The sequence below is a fragment of the Triticum aestivum genome, chromosome 5B, assembly GCF_018294505.1.
Source record: "Triticum aestivum cultivar Chinese Spring chromosome 5B, IWGSC CS RefSeq v2.1, whole genome shotgun sequence".
NCBI lineage: Eukaryota > Viridiplantae > Streptophyta > Magnoliopsida > Poales > Poaceae > Triticum > Triticum aestivum.
In genome coordinates this window covers 70,746,601-70,765,305 of record NC_057807.1, presented here as the reverse complement: position 1 = coordinate 70,765,305, position 18,705 = coordinate 70,746,601, and positions in this window count along the sequence as shown.

The window sequence follows — 18,705 nt, the reverse complement described above, 5'->3', positions numbered from 1 at the left end:
GCCGTGTGCGGTGCCCCCCTCCACCATATTCCACCTCGGTCATATCGTCGCGGAGTTTAGGCGAAGCCCTGCGCCGGTAGAACATCATCATCGTCACCATGCCGTCGTGCTGACGGAACTCATCCCCGACGCTTTGCTGGATCGGAGCCCGGGGATCGTCATCGAGCTGAACGTGTGCTGAACTCGGAGGTGCCGTACGTTCGGTACTTGGATCGGTCGGATCGTGAAGATGTACGACTACATCAACCGCGTTGTCATAACGCTTACGCTTATGGTCTATGAGGGTACGTGGACAATACTCTCCCCTCTCGTTGCTATACCATCACCATGATCTTGCATGTGCGTAGGAATTTTTTTGAAATTACTACGTTCCCAAACACTGTGTACACTCATAAACACATTAGTCCCTTAACCTATAAGTCTTCAATACACCAAAATCACTAAGGGGCACTAGATGCACTTACAATCTCCCCCTTTTTGGTGATTGATGACAATATAGGTTAAGTTTTCAACGGGGATAAACATATGGAGTGTAAGTACTGATATTGAGGAATTTGATTGCAAGATATAGAAGAACTCCCCCTGAAGATGTGCATAGTGAGGAATTTGCTTTTGAAGCAATGCACACTTGAAGAGTTGAATCATGGAGATCTCCTCTTGTATCTTGTAATTCATACATGCATTTGACATATAATATGAATAATTTGAAATGCATGATGAAATATGGTGCCTGAAGAAATTCAGCATGCGTGCAATAATATTAACGAGGAATAAGAATGCAGAATAACGCATCAAAAGTATCAGAGCACAGTGCATCAAAAGTATCAGAGCACCATCGGTTTTAAGATTACAACTCGATCCAATAAAAGTTTCAGAAGAGCGAGAGTTGTAACTTAGCAAAAAAACGCCCATATAATAGACCCGCTTAAAGACTAACTCAGATTTCTCCCCCTTTGTCATTGAATGACCAAAAGGATCGAAACTGAGGAATACGTCCCTGAAGAATATCAAGTTGATGGAGGAGCATCAGCGTTGTTTGGGTCGGTTGTCATAGTAATGCCTGCCACAGTGTCGTCCAAGTCTTCATTTTCATTAGTGTCACGCGATGAAGAATAGGAGCTGGCCACCAAGGAAGGAACCTTGACCTTCTTGAATTTCTTCGGTGGAGGTGCAGACCGTTCAAATTCTTCCTTGAGACCCATTCTCTTCAGATCTTCTGTGCTATAGACATGAGATAGAACAACCCAGGTACGGTTGAAGGTTTCATGGAGGTAGTAGTAGTTTTTCTTCACTGCATTGTGTGTGGAGGTCATGTTGTGAAGAATTGAACTAAACTGACGCTTGACCCATTTATGATTGCGATCAACTTTCTGATGAAGACTGAGGAGTAACTCATGATCAGTCATCACCCTGGGTGCTGTGGCTTGAGGAATTTACTTGGCAGAGGTGTTGGCGGCAGAGTCATGTGTGGCAGAGTCATCATTGGTGGAGTAGGATGCAGCCTTGCGAAATTGACCATCCAATGGACGAATGCCTTCATTTATCACAGCTGTTGCCTTGCCTTTGTCATCAACTGAGGAAAATGTCCGTTTGAGGACTTCAATTGGAGGAAAGTAGCTGCCGTGGTTCAGAGTATCAGCCTTGTAATTGAGTGAAGACCTTGTCCTGATGAACCTCATAATCCATGGTGCATAAGGTTTCAGCTCAAATGGTGACATAGCAATATCCACCAGAGTCCTCATGAAGAAATCATGGAAGTTGACGGGAATGCCATGAATGATATTGAAAAGCATATTCTTCATGATGCCAATGACTTCTTCATCATTTGAGTCGTGGCCTTTGATAGGACTCATTGTCTTCGTCAGAATGCGATAGACAGTCCATGGAACATACAGTAATTCCTTGACAAGGAATTTGGTTCGAGGGGCTTTCCCTGGCTTCAAGGGCTTCATCAGCACTTGCATGTAATGATTTGTAAGCTCAGGTTCATTGTAGATGCAACGAGCACCTTCAAGGGAAGGACTGAGTGGGAGGGCACGAAGCAATTCAGTTGCTATTGCCTTGTAGTGAGTATTTTCTGACATCCAGTCCAACACCCATGAGTTCACATCTTCAGAATTTCCTGTGATGTGCAGCGTTGCATAGAATTGAAGAATGAGTTCTTCATTCCAATCACAGATGTCAGTGCAAAAATTCAGCAATCCAGCATCGTGAAGAACACTAAGGACTGGCTCGAAGCCTAGCAGAGATTGCATGTCCACGTGAGGAATGTGTTCATGATCGAAGACTTTGTCTTTGTTAAATAGCACTGAGGAATAGAAATTGGTTTGACTAGCTGTCCAGAAACGCCTCTTCCTTATGCGAGCAGAATCATAGGGATTGTAGTCTGTGAAGAACACATGCTCATTGAAGAAATCTTCAGCCTTGAACTTTTGCTTCTTTGAGAATGGATCCTTTGGCTTGGGCAGAGGAGTGTCAGTGAGTTGCATCACAACCTCAGGAATCGCAATCTCCGGTTCTTCAGGCTGAGGAATTTTTGGTTCCTCTTTAGTGGCAGTCTGCGTGTTCAAAGGATCAGCAGCAGCAGTTTCTTCAGCACTAGTGGCTGGAATTTCTTCATGCACAGACGAGGTAGGATGAGTTTCTTCAGAGCCCATTTGAACGGTTTGTGCAGGGGACTGAGCTATTTGTTGTATTGGGGTGAAGACTGGAGAATTGGGATGCTGACTTTCCCAAAAGTCATCATTCATCACAGGCGAAGTGCATCCAATATCCACGTCTTCATTTTCAATTTCTTCAACGCCAGCCTCTTCAGCTGTGAACTGAGGCATTGGCGAGGAAACAACAGGCGTTGAAGGGATCGCATCCACTTCAATTTGTTCATCAATCTGCTCTGATGAAATAGCAGAATGATTTTCTTCATCAGATCTACTAGGGATCACATATTCTTCACCAAAAGGAACAAGGTCCTTTGATGGCAGGGTGGAAATCGGAACATCATCAATTGGATTTTCAAGTGAGCTGGTCATAGGCTTCATTTTCTTCGGAGCTGAAGAATCTGAAGCAGATGATGCTTTCCTTTTCTTCACTGTAGCTCTCTCTGCAACCTTGGTCTTCCTCACATCTGATGCAGATGGAAGGGTAGGAGTTGGTGTAGGCGCAGGAGGAGCTGATGAATCTGTTTGAATTTCCTCAGGCGCAACTGATGCAGTCGCCCTGACTTCTTCATTTTCTTCAGGCGCACCACTAGTGGATGCCCTGGCAATGTCTTCAGCGGCTGGAATGGTGTCATCAGCCCTAGAACTAGCATTTTCATCAGCAGCCTGAAAGTCATCAGCGGTGCTGGCATGTTCTTCAGTTTGCTGAGTAGAGGCTTCCGCTTGAGGAATTTCTTGCTGCGATGGGGCTGCAACATTGGTGAACTTCTCAGTCAGTTTAACGAACCTGACTTTGGCTCCTTGCTAATCAGCATAATAAGCATTGAAATCATCGCTGAGGGCTTTGATTTCAGACTGGATCTTGAGGAGTTCATCAGTTGTCATTTTGACAACATTTTTCCTCAGGAACTTCTCTTTCCTGAACTGAGCCTTGTTGATTTGTCTAGCCTTCTCAAATTTCCATTTCTCTTCAGTGATGAAATGGGTCAGCATGTGACTTTGTCCAGGAGTCAAATGAAAATCAGGAATAGGAGTGTTTGGGTCCTTGTGCCAGAGATCAATGTAGTCGAGGATCGCTTTGGATCCAAAAGCAGTGGCACATTTGTGCCTTTGGCTCTAGCGGCCCTTTCTTGCCTGTCTCTGATGATTTCTGCAAGTTCATCATCATCAGCTTCATCGTCAGATGGCACTTGGAAGGCAACCTGTTTCTTCTTCAGATTTGGCCGAGGATCTCGACCAACTGTTGCCTTTGTCTTCAGCAGAGTGGGGCCTGATGAAGAGTTTGGTGCAGCTGAGGAACTCACTGAGATACCAGAGGCAATAGAGATGCCTGCAGTCCTTTGACACATGGCCAGATGTACAGGTGTTGAGGACTTTGCCGGAGCAACTAAGGACTTTAGGGGAGGAGCTGAGGACTTTGGAGGAGCAGGAGTAGCATGAGGAACTGGCCATGAGGGCACAGTTGTTGAAGCACTTGGCTTGTGAGCGGGCTTCTTTGCCATTGATTTTCTAGGCCTGACAGAGGCCTTAGTGGCAGCAGCAGTAGCAGAGTCTTCATTGAATTTCCTCACTCCTTCTTTGGCTTGTCTTGCCAACTTGGCTTGGCGTTTGGCCCATTCTTCAGGGAAATCCTCACCATGCTTGATGCTGGTGGGGTCAGCTTCTTGGCCAGGTGCCAATGGAGCTCTTGGGCATGGAGGATTTAGAGCGAATTTCTTCATATACTTTGGAGTTACATATCTGTACTCCCTCCATTCTCTTGCCCATCTCCTTTCAATCCTCTGTATGCGCACCTTGCGCTGATTTTTGTTCTCCTTTCCAAACTTAGCCTCATCAGGTGTGCAATAGTCAGCATAGATGTCCTCAGGTATTTCAAACGCAGTCATGACCTCAGGCCTCTTTCCTCCTTTCTGCGGTTTCTTACCGTCTGCCATATTCTTCAGTTGAGGGATTTGAACAATTGAATTCTCTGAAGAAGTATGCAACTTTTCTTCGAGGAACGCTGCAAATGAGTTAAGTTGATGAGAACCTAGTGATTCAGCAGCGGACATGAGTACCTGTGAACATAGTATAGTTGCGAGGAATTTGAAGAGGTCATATGCGTTCTTAGAAGGTTTTCAAAAAGAACAAGTTTGAGGAATTTGACCAGATGAGTCTTGAAGAATTTCACTAAGCGTTCTTTGTCTTAGGTTCCAGAGTTGTATAGATTGAGGATCCACACAATTGAGGAATCTTGAAGATAAATGATGCTTAGAGAAACGAATCAAGAGCAGATGACTAGTGAGGTGTTTTGTGTGTGAGGATTTGAAGAATAAAACACCTTTGAAGATATTGTTGAGAAAATTTGAATCAAAGATGGCAGTAAAAGTAACTTTTAATTACCCTGATGAAGAACACGACGAACTGAGAAGTGTAGATTTGAAGCTCGTCAGTTCAGATCTTCCACGCCCTAACTTGGCGGAGGAAGACAGCTACGGCGGTGGTGGAGTGAAGATTTCCGCGGCCGGCGCGAGTACGACGGTGACGAGTTCGAGGCAGTGAAGCTCTTCCTCACCGGCGACGATGGAGTAGCGGCGGTGCTAGGGTTTGAGAGGCTCGAGTGAGAGAGAGAGCGGTCGAGCGGAGTAAAGGAAGTGAGGAAGGGGTGAGGGGGGTATTTATAGTCGCAGTGAAAAACTATTTGCCCGAAGATTTAGGACGAACATGCCCCTGACCCTTCTCATTCGCTTGACATGTGTCACCCATCAACAGAAAAGTGGAGATCGTGGGTGAATAGATAATTCTATCGTGGGATACGGGACGGTTTGAGTGGCAAAACTGAAAATTTGGATAAGATAAGATTTTAAGTTTCGTTCACAATTTCTTCAGCTGACAAGGACACACTGAAGATTTTGAACGAGTTTCAAATAGAACGCACATGAAGAACTTGTGAATAGATTGGGTTGAGTATAGCATAGAGGGGAAAGGGTCCGATCACATTCACTTAGCAGAAAATGCAACTTGAAGAAATAGCCATAAGTGAATGCTGTATAGGACATAAACTCATATGTATATATATATATATATATATATGTATGTATGTATATATATATAGCCAATGAAGAAAAACGACGGAAACAGTGAATATTTTGCAAAGTTGAAGAATTTTAAAAAAACTGAAGAATTTCAAAACTGAGGAATTTCAAAAATAAAGATTTTCAACTTTGGTGGTGGCGTGACCCACCGTATAAGAATGATGATTTCAGACACCGCGTACAATTGTCGTAGGGTTCTGAGAATCAAATTCTTCATTAATTTCTTCACACTTAGAGTGTTATTCTTCATTGATTGAAGAAAAACGTTTCTTCATGTGTTGCACATCTAAGTCATCAATTTCGCATAAGTGTTAGGATGAGTGTCCTTTTTCAAGGAACATTTGAAGACTCTAAGATATTTAGCTCACACAGCAACTTGCTAAATCTCTTCTCATCCAAGGGCTTTGTGAAGATATCGGTTAGCTGATCTTCAGTCTTCACATGATCAATAAAGATGTCGCCCTTCAACACATGATCGCGAAGAAAATGATGACGAATCTGAATGTGCTTTGTCTTCGAGTGCTGAACTGGGTTGTGAGCAATCTTGATGGCACTCTCATTGTCACAGTAGAGAGGCACATTCTTCACGTTGATGCCGTAGTCCTTGAGAGTTTGCTTCATCCACAGCAATTGAGCACAGCAAGAACCAGCAGCAATGTATTCAGCTTCCGCAGTAGACAGTGATACGCAGTTCTGTTTCTTCGAGGACCAACAGACCAAAGATCGTCCGAGGAAATGACAAGTACCAGATGTTGACTTGCGGTCCACACGATCACCAGCATAGTCAGAGTCAGAATATCCAATGAGATCAAAAGTAGAGCCCTTGGGGTACCATAGTCCTAGTGTTGGTGTGTGAGCTAGATATCGAAGAATACGCTTCACAGCCTTATGGTGTGATTCCTTCGGTGTAGCTTGAAATCGGGCACACATGCAAACACTAAGCATTATATCTGGCCTAGATGCACATAAGTACAATAACGAACCAATCATGGAGCGGTATACCTTGTGATCGAAGTCAATACCATTTTCATCAGTGCATAGATGGCCATTTGTGGGCATAGGAATTTTGACTCCTTTGCAATCTTGCATGCCGAATTTCCTCAGAACATCCTTGAGGTATTTCTCCTGAGATACGAATATGCCATTGTGCTGTTGACGAATTTGAAGACCTAAGAAGAATTTCAACTCTCCCATCATAGACATTTGATATTCTTCACTCATCATATAGGCAAATTCATCACTATAACGTTGGTCAGTACAGCCAAAGATAATATCATCAACGTATATTTGGCACACAAACAGTTCACCATCATAAGATTTAGTAAAGAGAGTAGGGTCGAGTGAACCGGGTGTGAAGCCATTCTTCACGAAGAATTCCTTCAAAGTATCATACCACGCCCGAGGGGCCTGCTTGAGGCCATAGAGGGCCTTGTTGAGTCTGAAGACTTTGTCAGGATTCTTTGGATCTTCAAAACCTGGGGGTTGAGCAACATATACTTCTTCCTCAAGCTTACCATTGAGGAATGCACTTTTCACATCCATTTGATATAAAGTGATATTATGATGGTTAGCATAAGCAAGTAATATGCGAATAGCCTCAAGTCTAGCAATAGGTGCAAAAGTTTCATCGAAATCAATTCCTTCAACCTGTGTGTAGCCTTGAGCTACAAGTCGTGCCTTATTCCTCACCACAAGGCCATTTTCATGTTGCTTGTTGCGGTAGATCCACTTTGTGCCAATGATATTATGCTTGCGAGGATCTGGACGTTTGACCAGTTCCCATACATTGTTGAGCTTGAACTGATGTAATTCTTCTTGCATGGCCTGAATCCACTTAGGCTCTAGAAATGCTTCATCTACCTTAGTGGGCTCGGTGATGGAGACAAAAGCATAGTGCCCACAAAAGTTAGATAAATGTGAAGCTTTTGAGCGGGTGAGAGGACCTGGTGCTTCAATGTCATCGATGATCTTTTCAACTTGCACTTCTTTTGCAACGCGAGGATGAGCTGGTTGTCGTCCAGGAACTTGATTAGCATTTTCTTCAGCACCATTTTCTTCAGCATTTTCCTCAGGTACAATAGCTCGATGATCTTCACGTTCTGGAATGAATTCTTCAGTAGATTCTTCGGTAGGAATGACATCCTCAGTAGCCTTGAACTTGATAGAATCCTCAGGTGCTGGTTCATCTATCACAGAAGGTAGGGGCTCTCTTTGCGAGCCATTAGTTTCATCAAACCGCACATCTATAGTTTCAACAACCTTGTGAAGAGCGTTGTTGAAGACTCTGTAGGTGTGCGAGTCCTTTTCGTAACCAAGCATAAAACTTTCATGTGCTTTCGGTGCGAATTTAGCATTGTGATGAGGATCCCTACTCCAACATTTAGCACCGAAGACTTTGAAATAACTCACATTGGGTTTCTTGTCAGTGAGGAGTTCATAGGCAGTCTTCTTGAAGAATTTGTGAAGATATACTCTGTTGATGATGTGGCACGCGGTATAAATTGCATCAATCCAAAAACGACGAGGCGTTTTGTATTCATCAAGCATAGTGCGAGCCATCTCAACAAGAGTTCTGTTCTTGCGCTCCACGACGCCATTTTGCTGAGGAGTATAAGGAGCAGATAACTCATGAGTAATACCAAGTTCATCAAGATAGTCATTAAGACCGGAATTCTTGAACTCAGTTCCATTGTCACTCCTGATGTGCTTGATCTTCACACCAATGTTGGTTGAAGCTCTCGAGGAAAATTGTTTGAAGACTTCCTACACTTCATGTTTGTAAGTGAAAATGTGTACCCATGTGTAATGAGAGTAATCATCAACAATAACAAAGCCATATAGAGATGCATCATTAGTGATTGCCGAGTAATGATTAGGACCAAAGAGGTCCATGTGAAGCAATTCGAATGGACGAGTAGTGGTCATGATAGTCTTCGCTGGATGCTTGGCCTTGGTCATTTTTCCAGCTTCACAGGCACCACACAAGTGATCCTTGAGGAATTTGACATTCTCAATGCCAATGACATGCTTCTTCTTTGCAAGCGCGTGCAAATTTCTCATGCCCGCGTGACCAAGTCGTCAATGCCATAGCCAGCCTTCTGAAGCTTTTGCCAGTAAGCACACGGCTGGTTGTGGTCCTGTAGATAAATCAACAATATACAGATCTCCTCTCCTAAAGCCTTCGAAGACTTTGGAATGGTCAGCTTCCATGATCACAACACAACGATATCTCCCAAAGACAACAACCATATCGAGATCACAAAGCATTGAGACAGACATGAGGTTATATCCTAAGGACTCGACAAGCATGACTTTGTCCATGTGTCGATCCTTTGAGATCGCAACCTTACCTAGACCCAATACCTGACTTTTGCCTTTGTCAGCGAAGATGATATGCTTTAGATGTGACGGTGTTAAGCGAGCATCCATCAATAGGTTCTTGTCACCAGTCATGTGATTTGTGCATCCACTATCGAGGACCCACTTGTTTGCTTTGGGCTGATCATCCTGCAGATGAATTAGTGCATCTTACGAACTCATATACTTCATCAGTGAAGAATATGACGTCAATTTCATCAGTTCAATTTCATCAAGCAATAGCACAGATAAGCAGTGTGAGGACGTGTGAAATGAAAGTTCATTTCATCATGATTCGCCTGCGTCCTTTCAGGCAGTTTGTGAGGCCCCCAGCAAATTCTTCAGATGTTAAAGCACGTCTGGAGACCTGACCCTGCGGTAGAAGTTAGTTCTTTTTCTTCACCACCCACATCTAAAGGGGTGGCAAAGAATTCATCATTCTGCGAGCACCATATGAGAAAGGTGGCATAGAAGCTAGTCCACTTCGCTTCACATAAGAGGGGTTAGGGTAAGCATATGAATAAGCAGAGAAATTCTTCGAGGACTTATGAACATAATGATTTGAAGAATAATGCGCATATTCATAGCCCTTAGCTCTACCCTGCGAAACAGAAGGGTTAGCACGATACTGTTCATATGAGGACTTTGATCCATTTGTGGAATTAGATCTATGTGAGGAATTTTGTTCGTAGAGGACTTGGATCCATATGAAGAATTTGGTCCATATGAAGAGTTTGATTTGGAGTTCCTATTCTTCACTGGTGGTGTCATGAGGACATTCATCTGAAGACTTTCAACATAACTTTTGGGAACCTAGATTTTCTTCATAGGGGAACCATTCCTGCAGTTAGTGCCAACATATCTAGCAAATACTTCACCATTCTGATTTTTGAACAGTTTATAGTTGGAGTCAAATGACTCATCAGAAGAATGAGGAGATTCACATGTAAAGCCAGATAAGTTAGATGGATCAACTGGAGGTCCCTTTGCAGCAACCCATGAGGTTTTGGGGTACTGCTCAGGCTTCCAATATGTTCCATCAGCATTGAGTTTCCTCTCAAAGGCAATACCCTCTTTCCTAGGGTTTCTGTTGAGGATCTGCTTTTAAGCACATCACAAAGAGTCTGATGCCCTTTGAGGCTTTTGTACATGCCTGTCATATACAATTCCTTCAGCCCTGCATCGTCAGTGATACTAGCAATGTCCTCAGATGAGGAATTAGTGATAGCAGAGGCAGGTGAAGAATTTGTAACATTTGAAGCATTTGAACATTCAGGTGAAGAATTAGCAGATTCACGTTCAATGCACTTTAAGCATGGAGGATCAAATTCTTCCTGAGTAGCGCTGATTTGTTGAGCAAGTAATGAATCGCGCTCCTTCTGAAGATCTTCATAACTCACTCTTAGCTTCTCAAGATCTTGCTTTCTTTGAAGAAATTCATAAGAAAGCTTCTCGTGATCAGATAAGAGAGTTTTATGATGACTTTGAAGGTTGTCAAACTTAGACTGAAGTCTCTGAAGATTTTCAGTTAAGTCTTTAGTGCGGTCCATTTCATCACCCAACATATCATCACTTTTGTCTAGCATGTTTTGAAGTTTTTCAATAGCCTTTTGTTGTTTCACAGCAATCTTAGCAAGTTTAGAGTAGCTAGGCTTAAGATTTTCATCAGATTCATCCTCACTTGATTCAGAGGAGGGGTATTTAGTTACCTTAGCAGCCTTTGCCATGAAGCAATAGGTGGGAGCGTAGTCGTCATTGCCTTCATCAGCGTTGTTGGTGTTGCCATTTTCTTCAGAGTTGAAGATAGACTTGCTGACAAATGCGGTAGCAAGAGCTAGACTTGCCACACCTGACTCAGACTCCTCGGATGCCTCCTCTTCCTCATGATCCTCAGATTCAGCCTCAGAATCCATTTCCTTGCCAATGAATGCCCGAGCCTTCTTGGAGCTGCTCTTCTTGTGGGATGAAGACTTTGAGGATTTTGATGATGAAGACTTTGAAGATTTCTTCTTCTTCTTGGCATCATCAGAACTATAATCCTTGTATTTCTTCTTCTTTAATTCCTTGTCCCACTGAGGACAATCTTGAATGTAGTGACCAGGCTTCTTGCATTTGTGGCATAGCCTTCTCTTATAGTCACTTGATGAGGAATCACTGCTCCTTGAAGATTTTCCAAAGCGACCACGTCTTGAGAATTTCTGGAACTTCTTCACGAGCAGTGCTAGCTCCTGGCTCAATTCTTCAGGATCACCAAGGCTACTACCAGAATCTTCACATTCAGATTCAGACACTGCCTTGGCCTTCAGGGCACGTGTTTTGCCATAGCTTGAACCATAGAGATCTCTCTTTTCAGCAAGCTGGAACTCATGAGTATTTAGCCTCTCGAGGATATCAGCGGGATCTAGTGACTTGTAATCAGCACGCTCTTGAATCATCAGTGCCAGAGTGTCAAATGAAGAATCGAGTGATCTCAGCAATTTCTTCACCACCTCATGGTCGGTGATGTCAGTGGCACCGAGCGCTTGAAGCTCATTTGAGATATCAGTGAGGCGATCGAAGGTTTGCTGAACATTTTCATTGTCGAGTCTTTTGAAGCGGTTGAAGAGATTGCGAAGAACGTCAACACGAGAGTCACGTTGAGTTGAGACTCCTTCGTTTACTTTGGAGAGCCTATCCCAGATAAGCTTAGCAGTTTCCAAAGCACTCACTCTACCATACTGCCCTTTACTCAGATGACCACATATGATATTCTTCGCTTGAGAATCGAGTTGCTTGAATCTCTTCACATCAGCAGCATTCAGGGAAGGTGTGACTGAGGGAACACCATTTTCCACAACGTACCAGAGATCGTTGTCAATTGCTTCAAGATGCATTCGCATCTTATTCTTCCAGTAGGGGTAGTCCGTGCCATCGAAGGTAGGACACCCAGCAGAGACCTTGATCATACCTGCGGTCGACATAACTAGAACTCCAGGTGGTTAAACCAAAATCACACAGAACAAGGGAGTACCTTGCTCTGATACCAATTGAAAGTGCGTTATATCGACTAGAGGGGGGTGAATAGGCGATTTTTATGAATTCTTCACTGAGGAATTTGCCGGTGAGGAAATTCCTTAGCGAAGAACTACTTGCAGCGGAATAAGTACTCAGAAGTAAGCATGACAGAATACACACGTAGTCATCATGATGAAATGAAGACAAACACAGAGTACAGAAAGCGTAAACACAGGATAACACAAGATGAAGACAAACAGACTGAAGAAATTGAACTGAGGAAATTGAGAAAGTCTTCAGTCAAAGTCTTCAAACACAGATATGAACAATCACTCAACACAGTAATGAAGAAATGAAAGAGTTGAGGAAATAGAACCAGTAAGGTTGGTGAAGACAATGATTTGGTAGACCAGTTCCAACTGCTGTCTCAGTTGTACGTCTGGTTGGAGGGGCTGAGTATTTAATCTCGAGGACACACAGTCCCGGACACCCAGTCGCTGAGCACGCAGCTCAGGACACCAAGTCCTCACCGTATTCTCCTTGAACTAAGGTCACACAGACCTCGTCCAATCACTCGTGGTAAGTCTTCAGGCGACTTCCAAACCTTCACAGACTTCGGTCACTCGGCGATCCACAATTCCTCTTGGATGCTCTAGACCATGACGCCTAACCGTCTGGAAGAAGCACAGTCTTCAAAGGTAACAAGCGTCGGATCCACGCAGGATCAATCTCTTCAGTGATGCTCAATCACTTTGGGTTTGTAGGTGTTTGGGTTTGGGTTTTTCCTCACTCGATGATTTTCGCTCAAAGTCCTCGGAGGATGGGTTGCTCTCAAATGACAAGTGTCAGTTTCTCTCGGAGCAGCCAACCAGCTAGTGGTTGTAGGGGGCGGCTATTTATAGCCTAGGGAGCAGCCCGACATGATAAGACATAAATGCCCTTCGATGATATGACCGTTAGGTGGATAAGATATTTTGGGACAGCTGGCGCGCAGCACAGCAACGGTCGGAATTTTGACTCTCAAATTCCTCAGGGCTATCATGTTCCTCACTGTGTAGGCAATCCGCACTGGCGAATTCCTAATTCCTCAGTCAGAACAAATTCCTCAGCGACCAGAAGAACTTCGTCTCTGTCACTGAAGAAATTGACTGAACTGTATGAGATTTCCAATGGCTTCACTCGAAGGGATTGGTAGGTGTAGGATTTTGAGTTGAGCATCACATGGAAATTTTTCCTTAGTATTTCCTCGACCCCCTTTAACAGTACGGTGTTTCCTATGACTCAAGAAGGAGAAAAGCAAAACTATGAAAACGAAAGTCTTCAAGCTTCATATTCCTTGCATGAATATCAAGTCTTCACGAACACACCAATTTCTTCACTTTCAAAGACTTCATGAAATTCTTCAGGAATACCAAAATCTTCAGTCGAAGATATTCATTTTTAGGGGTCGACTTTCTCTGTAAATATCAAACTCCTCATAGACTTATAGACCTGTGTACACTCATAAACACATTAGTCCCTTAACCTGTAAGTCTTCAATACACCAAAATCACTAAGGGGCACTAAATGCACTTACACTTCAGCGGGTAGCATAGTCTGCTCTGAAGACCATGTTTTCACTCTAGATTTCTCCATCACCAATTCAAATGGCTGATGCACAGGAAGAGCAGTTGAATATACAAATATTGTCGACAAATGCAATGAAAAGTACAAAAAAAGGACGGCATGATATAATTCACATATATGACGCTTGGCTAAACAACATGGCATTGCATAATTCACATATGTAATGCCTTGCAACAAGATAGCATTGCATAATTCACATACATAATGTCTTGCAACAAGATGGCATTGCATAATTCACATATATGGTAACTAGACACTAAACAGGTGGCATTCACACAAAGCATGTCTAAACTAAGCAAATGACATAGCAATGCAAGACACCATACACACGATATGAGCAACATAACCCTGTAGAGTTAGAGCATGCACCTTGGGGGGGAAATAGGACTGGTCATCTGTCCCTGAATCCTCTTCTGAGGAGCTATCCGTAACCAGCAACACATGCGCTTCGTCAGATAGCATTTTTTGCTCTGAAGACCTTGTTTCCACTCCAGATTTTTCCATGACCGTGTCGAATGGCTGATGCATAGGAAGAGTAATTGAATGTACTAAAATTGTTGAGAAATGTAATACGTAATAGAAAAATGATGGCATGATATAATTCACATATAAGATGACTGGCCAACCACGCTGGCATTGCAAAATTCACATATATGATGCCTAGCTAAACAAGATGGCATTACATGATTCACATATACGATAAAGAAACTAAACAGATGGCATTCACACAAAGCATGTCTAAACTAAGTAGATGACATATTTGATGTATAAAGTAAGCAATGCAAGGCACCATATGCATGATATTACCAACATTAGCATGCCAAGTTAGAGCGAAGACCTCGAGGGATAAATAGGAGTGGTCTTCTCCTTCTGAATCCCCCTCAGAACAGTTATCTTCCTCTTGGTTACAATCCGAAATGGGTGGAGGGGCTGCCTTTGCGCCCATCATGGAGCGACATCTGCATGAAATTTTATTGCCACGCAAGGCTCGTCTCTTTTGCTCAACATGTTCAGTTCCATTGTGTACAATAACTGACATGCATAGGAATAAAACATAGTGAGATTACATAAGGGGTGCGTGCGAAAATCCAGAGTGATGGTAGCATACTGTGGATAGACCCAAAACCAATGATAGCGGGCAGATAATAGCTTTAGTTAAAAAATACAGATAATGGCTCCTTTAATGTTTGTTTGCACCCAACATGAAACTAATAGTAGACACCCGAGATTAACTAGGTAGTAGATAGATAGTACTGATTGCTGCCCCAATATGTACCCCACAACCATTTAAAAACTCAAGTTTCAGCATCAGTTTGGACCTGACTCAGAGTCTAATAGGTGAACATGATGATAAAGTAGCATGTCATCATATTAAGCAATGCATAACATAAGCAGACACAGAAGAGTGCGACCTCTCTTGCGGACCCGTGTAGTCCTCAAGGTCATCTGCTCAGTTGATGATCGTAATGCAGTTGTTGTGGCTGCCGGGGGCGGGGAAGAAGATCTGAGGCGGCGAAAGACAGTCTGGAGAGCGGATCCCTGCTGTGGTGAACCCTTCCGTCATTGGAGCAGCTGAGCTGGGGTGGAACACAGCACAGCAGGAGCGAAACAAACCACACAAGGTTTTCTTTGACACGCATCTGTAACAGAAGTAACTGTGTAAGGGCTTGTTTGAATTTGAGGATTCTAACAATGCAGGGATAGGAAATGCACAGGAATAGGAAGGAATGCACGTGCAAAACAGAGAATTTAAAAACATAGGATTTCTACCAATCTGGGTGTTTGGTTCACAAGAATTGGAAGATCGTAGGATGCAAAGAAGCATGGGGAGATTAAGTCAAACCACAAGAAAATATACGGTTATAATGCTATTATGCTACTATCTCTTAGTCTTGTGCTTCATGAATAGGGATTTGAAAAGGAGGACAAGTGGATATTAAAATTCCAACGGTTTTTCTTTCAAGGAGACACTAAAGGAACAAATCCTTTTTCCTTTGCTCCATTCCTTTGAACCAAATGCATGAATAGTAATACCATAGGAAATGTTCCAATTCCTATGTTTTTCCTTCACTTTTACTTTCAAGCATTGGCGATTCTAGTAGGCCGGCTTGAGCAGGGAAAAACCTACACTAAAAAGATGTTTTTGTGCTACTTATACTACTTTGGACCCAGGCCACTGCCCTACTAGCTCAACTCCCAGGCCCATCTACAAATGCACAGCTCAAACGCGCAGAGATAAATAATGATGGCTTTCAAGAGAGTCCATCACGAATAGCTAAGTTTCCTGGTACCTCGATGCTTGTCATATAGTAGGAGAAACTAATCGTATTTCACATTACTACGTGTGCTCAGTGGACAATATATATGACATCTAGAGTAAAAAGAGATGCAACAAGTGTACAACCTCTTTGGCGAAGCCATGTCGATCTCAGCGTGATTGGGTTGGTCAGTGAGGATGCTCTGACTGATTTGGCTGTCGGAGGAGGGGAAGAAGATCTTAGGCGTCTGGAGATGCAGCCCAGGGTACTGCTCCGCTGTGATGGAGGGTTTCGTCATTGGAGCAGCTCCGGTGAGTTGTACGACGGCGAGGCTGAAGCAGGACAAGAGAGACAACATTAACCTGAGTGGAATTCTATTAGCATCTCCAATAGATGACGTAAAATACATAACCACAAAGTGCTAGATGTAAAATACATCAGCCGCTCATCGCTGAACTTAACTGCCGAAACTGAATTTAACCGTGGAAACTGAAATTTGCTGTCGAAACTGAATTTTACTGCCGAAACTAAATGCGCTAGTAGCAGAAAAGCAGTAGCAGCAATGGCAGTGCCAGGAGCAGAAGCGTGTGCGGGAGCCTGGGCAGCTGGTCGTGTAGCAGCATCTTGGGATAATCCCCAAGTGAAGGGAATCATCGTAGCAATTCTCGAAGGTGGAAGTGATGAGTATGGGGTGTCTAACCCACAAGGAGCTAAAGGTAAGATCAATATTCTCTCAAGTTCTATCTGCCACTGATACGACTCTACATACACTGAATGTTTGCTTCCAACTAGAAACGAGAAATAAAACTACGTTGGGGATATGACGAGGATAACTTTGCATGGTATCAGAGAGCTAAAATATAAAAGTAGGTGCTGTTTTCATAAAGTTAGAATATATTACTAAATATTATAAATAGCGAGTGTGGAATAATGATGGGTTGGTGTGCGGAATTATCCTAGGCAATTGTTAACAAGACCGGTAGTTGTCATTACAATTTCATATGAGGGAGAGGCATAAGCTAACATACTTTCTCTTCTTCGATCATATGCACTTATGATTGGAACTCTAGCAAGCACCCGCAACTACTAAAGATCATTAAGGTAAAACCCAACTGTCGGTGTCAAAAACGGCGGATCTCGGGTAGGGGGTCCCGAACTGTGCGTCTAGGCGGATGGTAACAGGAGACAAGGGACATGATGTTTTTACCCAGGTTCAGGCCCTCTCGATGGAGGTAAAACCCTACTCCTGCTTGATTGATATTGATGATATGGGTAGTACAAGAGTGGATCTACCACGAGATCAAGGAGGCTAAACCCTAGAAGCTAGCCTATGGTATGATTGTTGTAATGGTTATGTTGTCCTACGGACTAAAACCCTCCGGTTTATATAGACACCGGAGAGGGCTAGGGTTACACAGAGTCGGTTACAATGGTAGGAGATCTACATATCCGTATCGCCAAGCTTGCCTTCCACGCCAAGGAAAGTCCCATCCGGACACGGGACGAAGTCTTCAATCTTGTATCTTCATAGTCTTGGAGTCCGGCTGACGATGATAGTCCGGCTGTCCGGACACCCCCTAGTCCAGGACTCCCTCAGTAGCCCCTGAATCAGGCTTCAATGACGATGAGTCCGACGCGCATATTGTTCGGCATTGCAAGGCGGGTTCCTCCTCCGAATAATTCATAGAAGATTGCGAACACCAGGATAGTGTCCGGCTCTGCAAAATAATTTCCACATTCCCCCGTAGAGAGAATTTCATGTACACAAGTTCAATCTACTGACGTGTTTTGTGGCATGACGTCACACCACCACCAAGCCTTTACTGGAATCTTTTTTTTATTATACCACCTCAGCACGTTTAACAAAGCGGTTTCCATGGCACGTCTTGTCGAAGCAGAGATCGTGTCCCCCTTATTCCGGGATTCTCATCAATACGGACGTGGGTAACCCAACCGCGCCCGTCGCCATGCCTCCTCTATCAAAGGTGAGTCCTGAACGGCCACGGAGACGGCTCTTGGTATTCTTCCTCTTTATAACGGGACCAAGGCTCGTTTCTTTTCTTCAATCCTCCATCGAATCTTCTCCTTGCCCCGAGTTCCAACACCCAGAGCCCCAGATTCGAGTGCCTCGGATCTTCAACAATGTCCGGCTCCGACCTTCAAGGCTGGTGGATGCCCTCCTCCGTCACGGAGGAGGACGTGCTAAAGCTGCGAGAGGCCAAATACCTGTCTTACAAAATTTCACACAGGTTGCCTGCCGAAGGGTAGGCCATCCCCACCCCCGAGCCCGGCGAGTACGTCGTCTTTGTATCCCACCTCCGTCGGGGTTTAGGCTTCCCGATGGATCCTTTTGTGAGAGGGCTCATGTTTTATTATGGGTTGGAATTCCACGACTTGGCTCCATAGTCCATCCTCCATATTTCTTCATTTATTGTTGTCTGCGAAGCCTTCCTCCGCGTCACCCCCCACTTCGGCATGTGGCTGAAGACCTTCAATGTGGAGTCGAAGATGATCGAGGGGCGTCAAGCAGAGTGCAGCGAGGCGGCCGTAAGCAGGAGGGCCGACGCCCCGTGGCCCGAGGGCTCCTTCCAAGAGGAGCTCGGCTTGTGGCAGCAGGAGTGGTTCTATATTACCGTTCCGAAGGGCAGTAGGCAGAAGCCACCGCCCATATTCCGCTCGGGACCTCCACGACGGTTGATGTCGTGGGACAACCAAGGGCTCAACTGGGGTCCGTCAAAG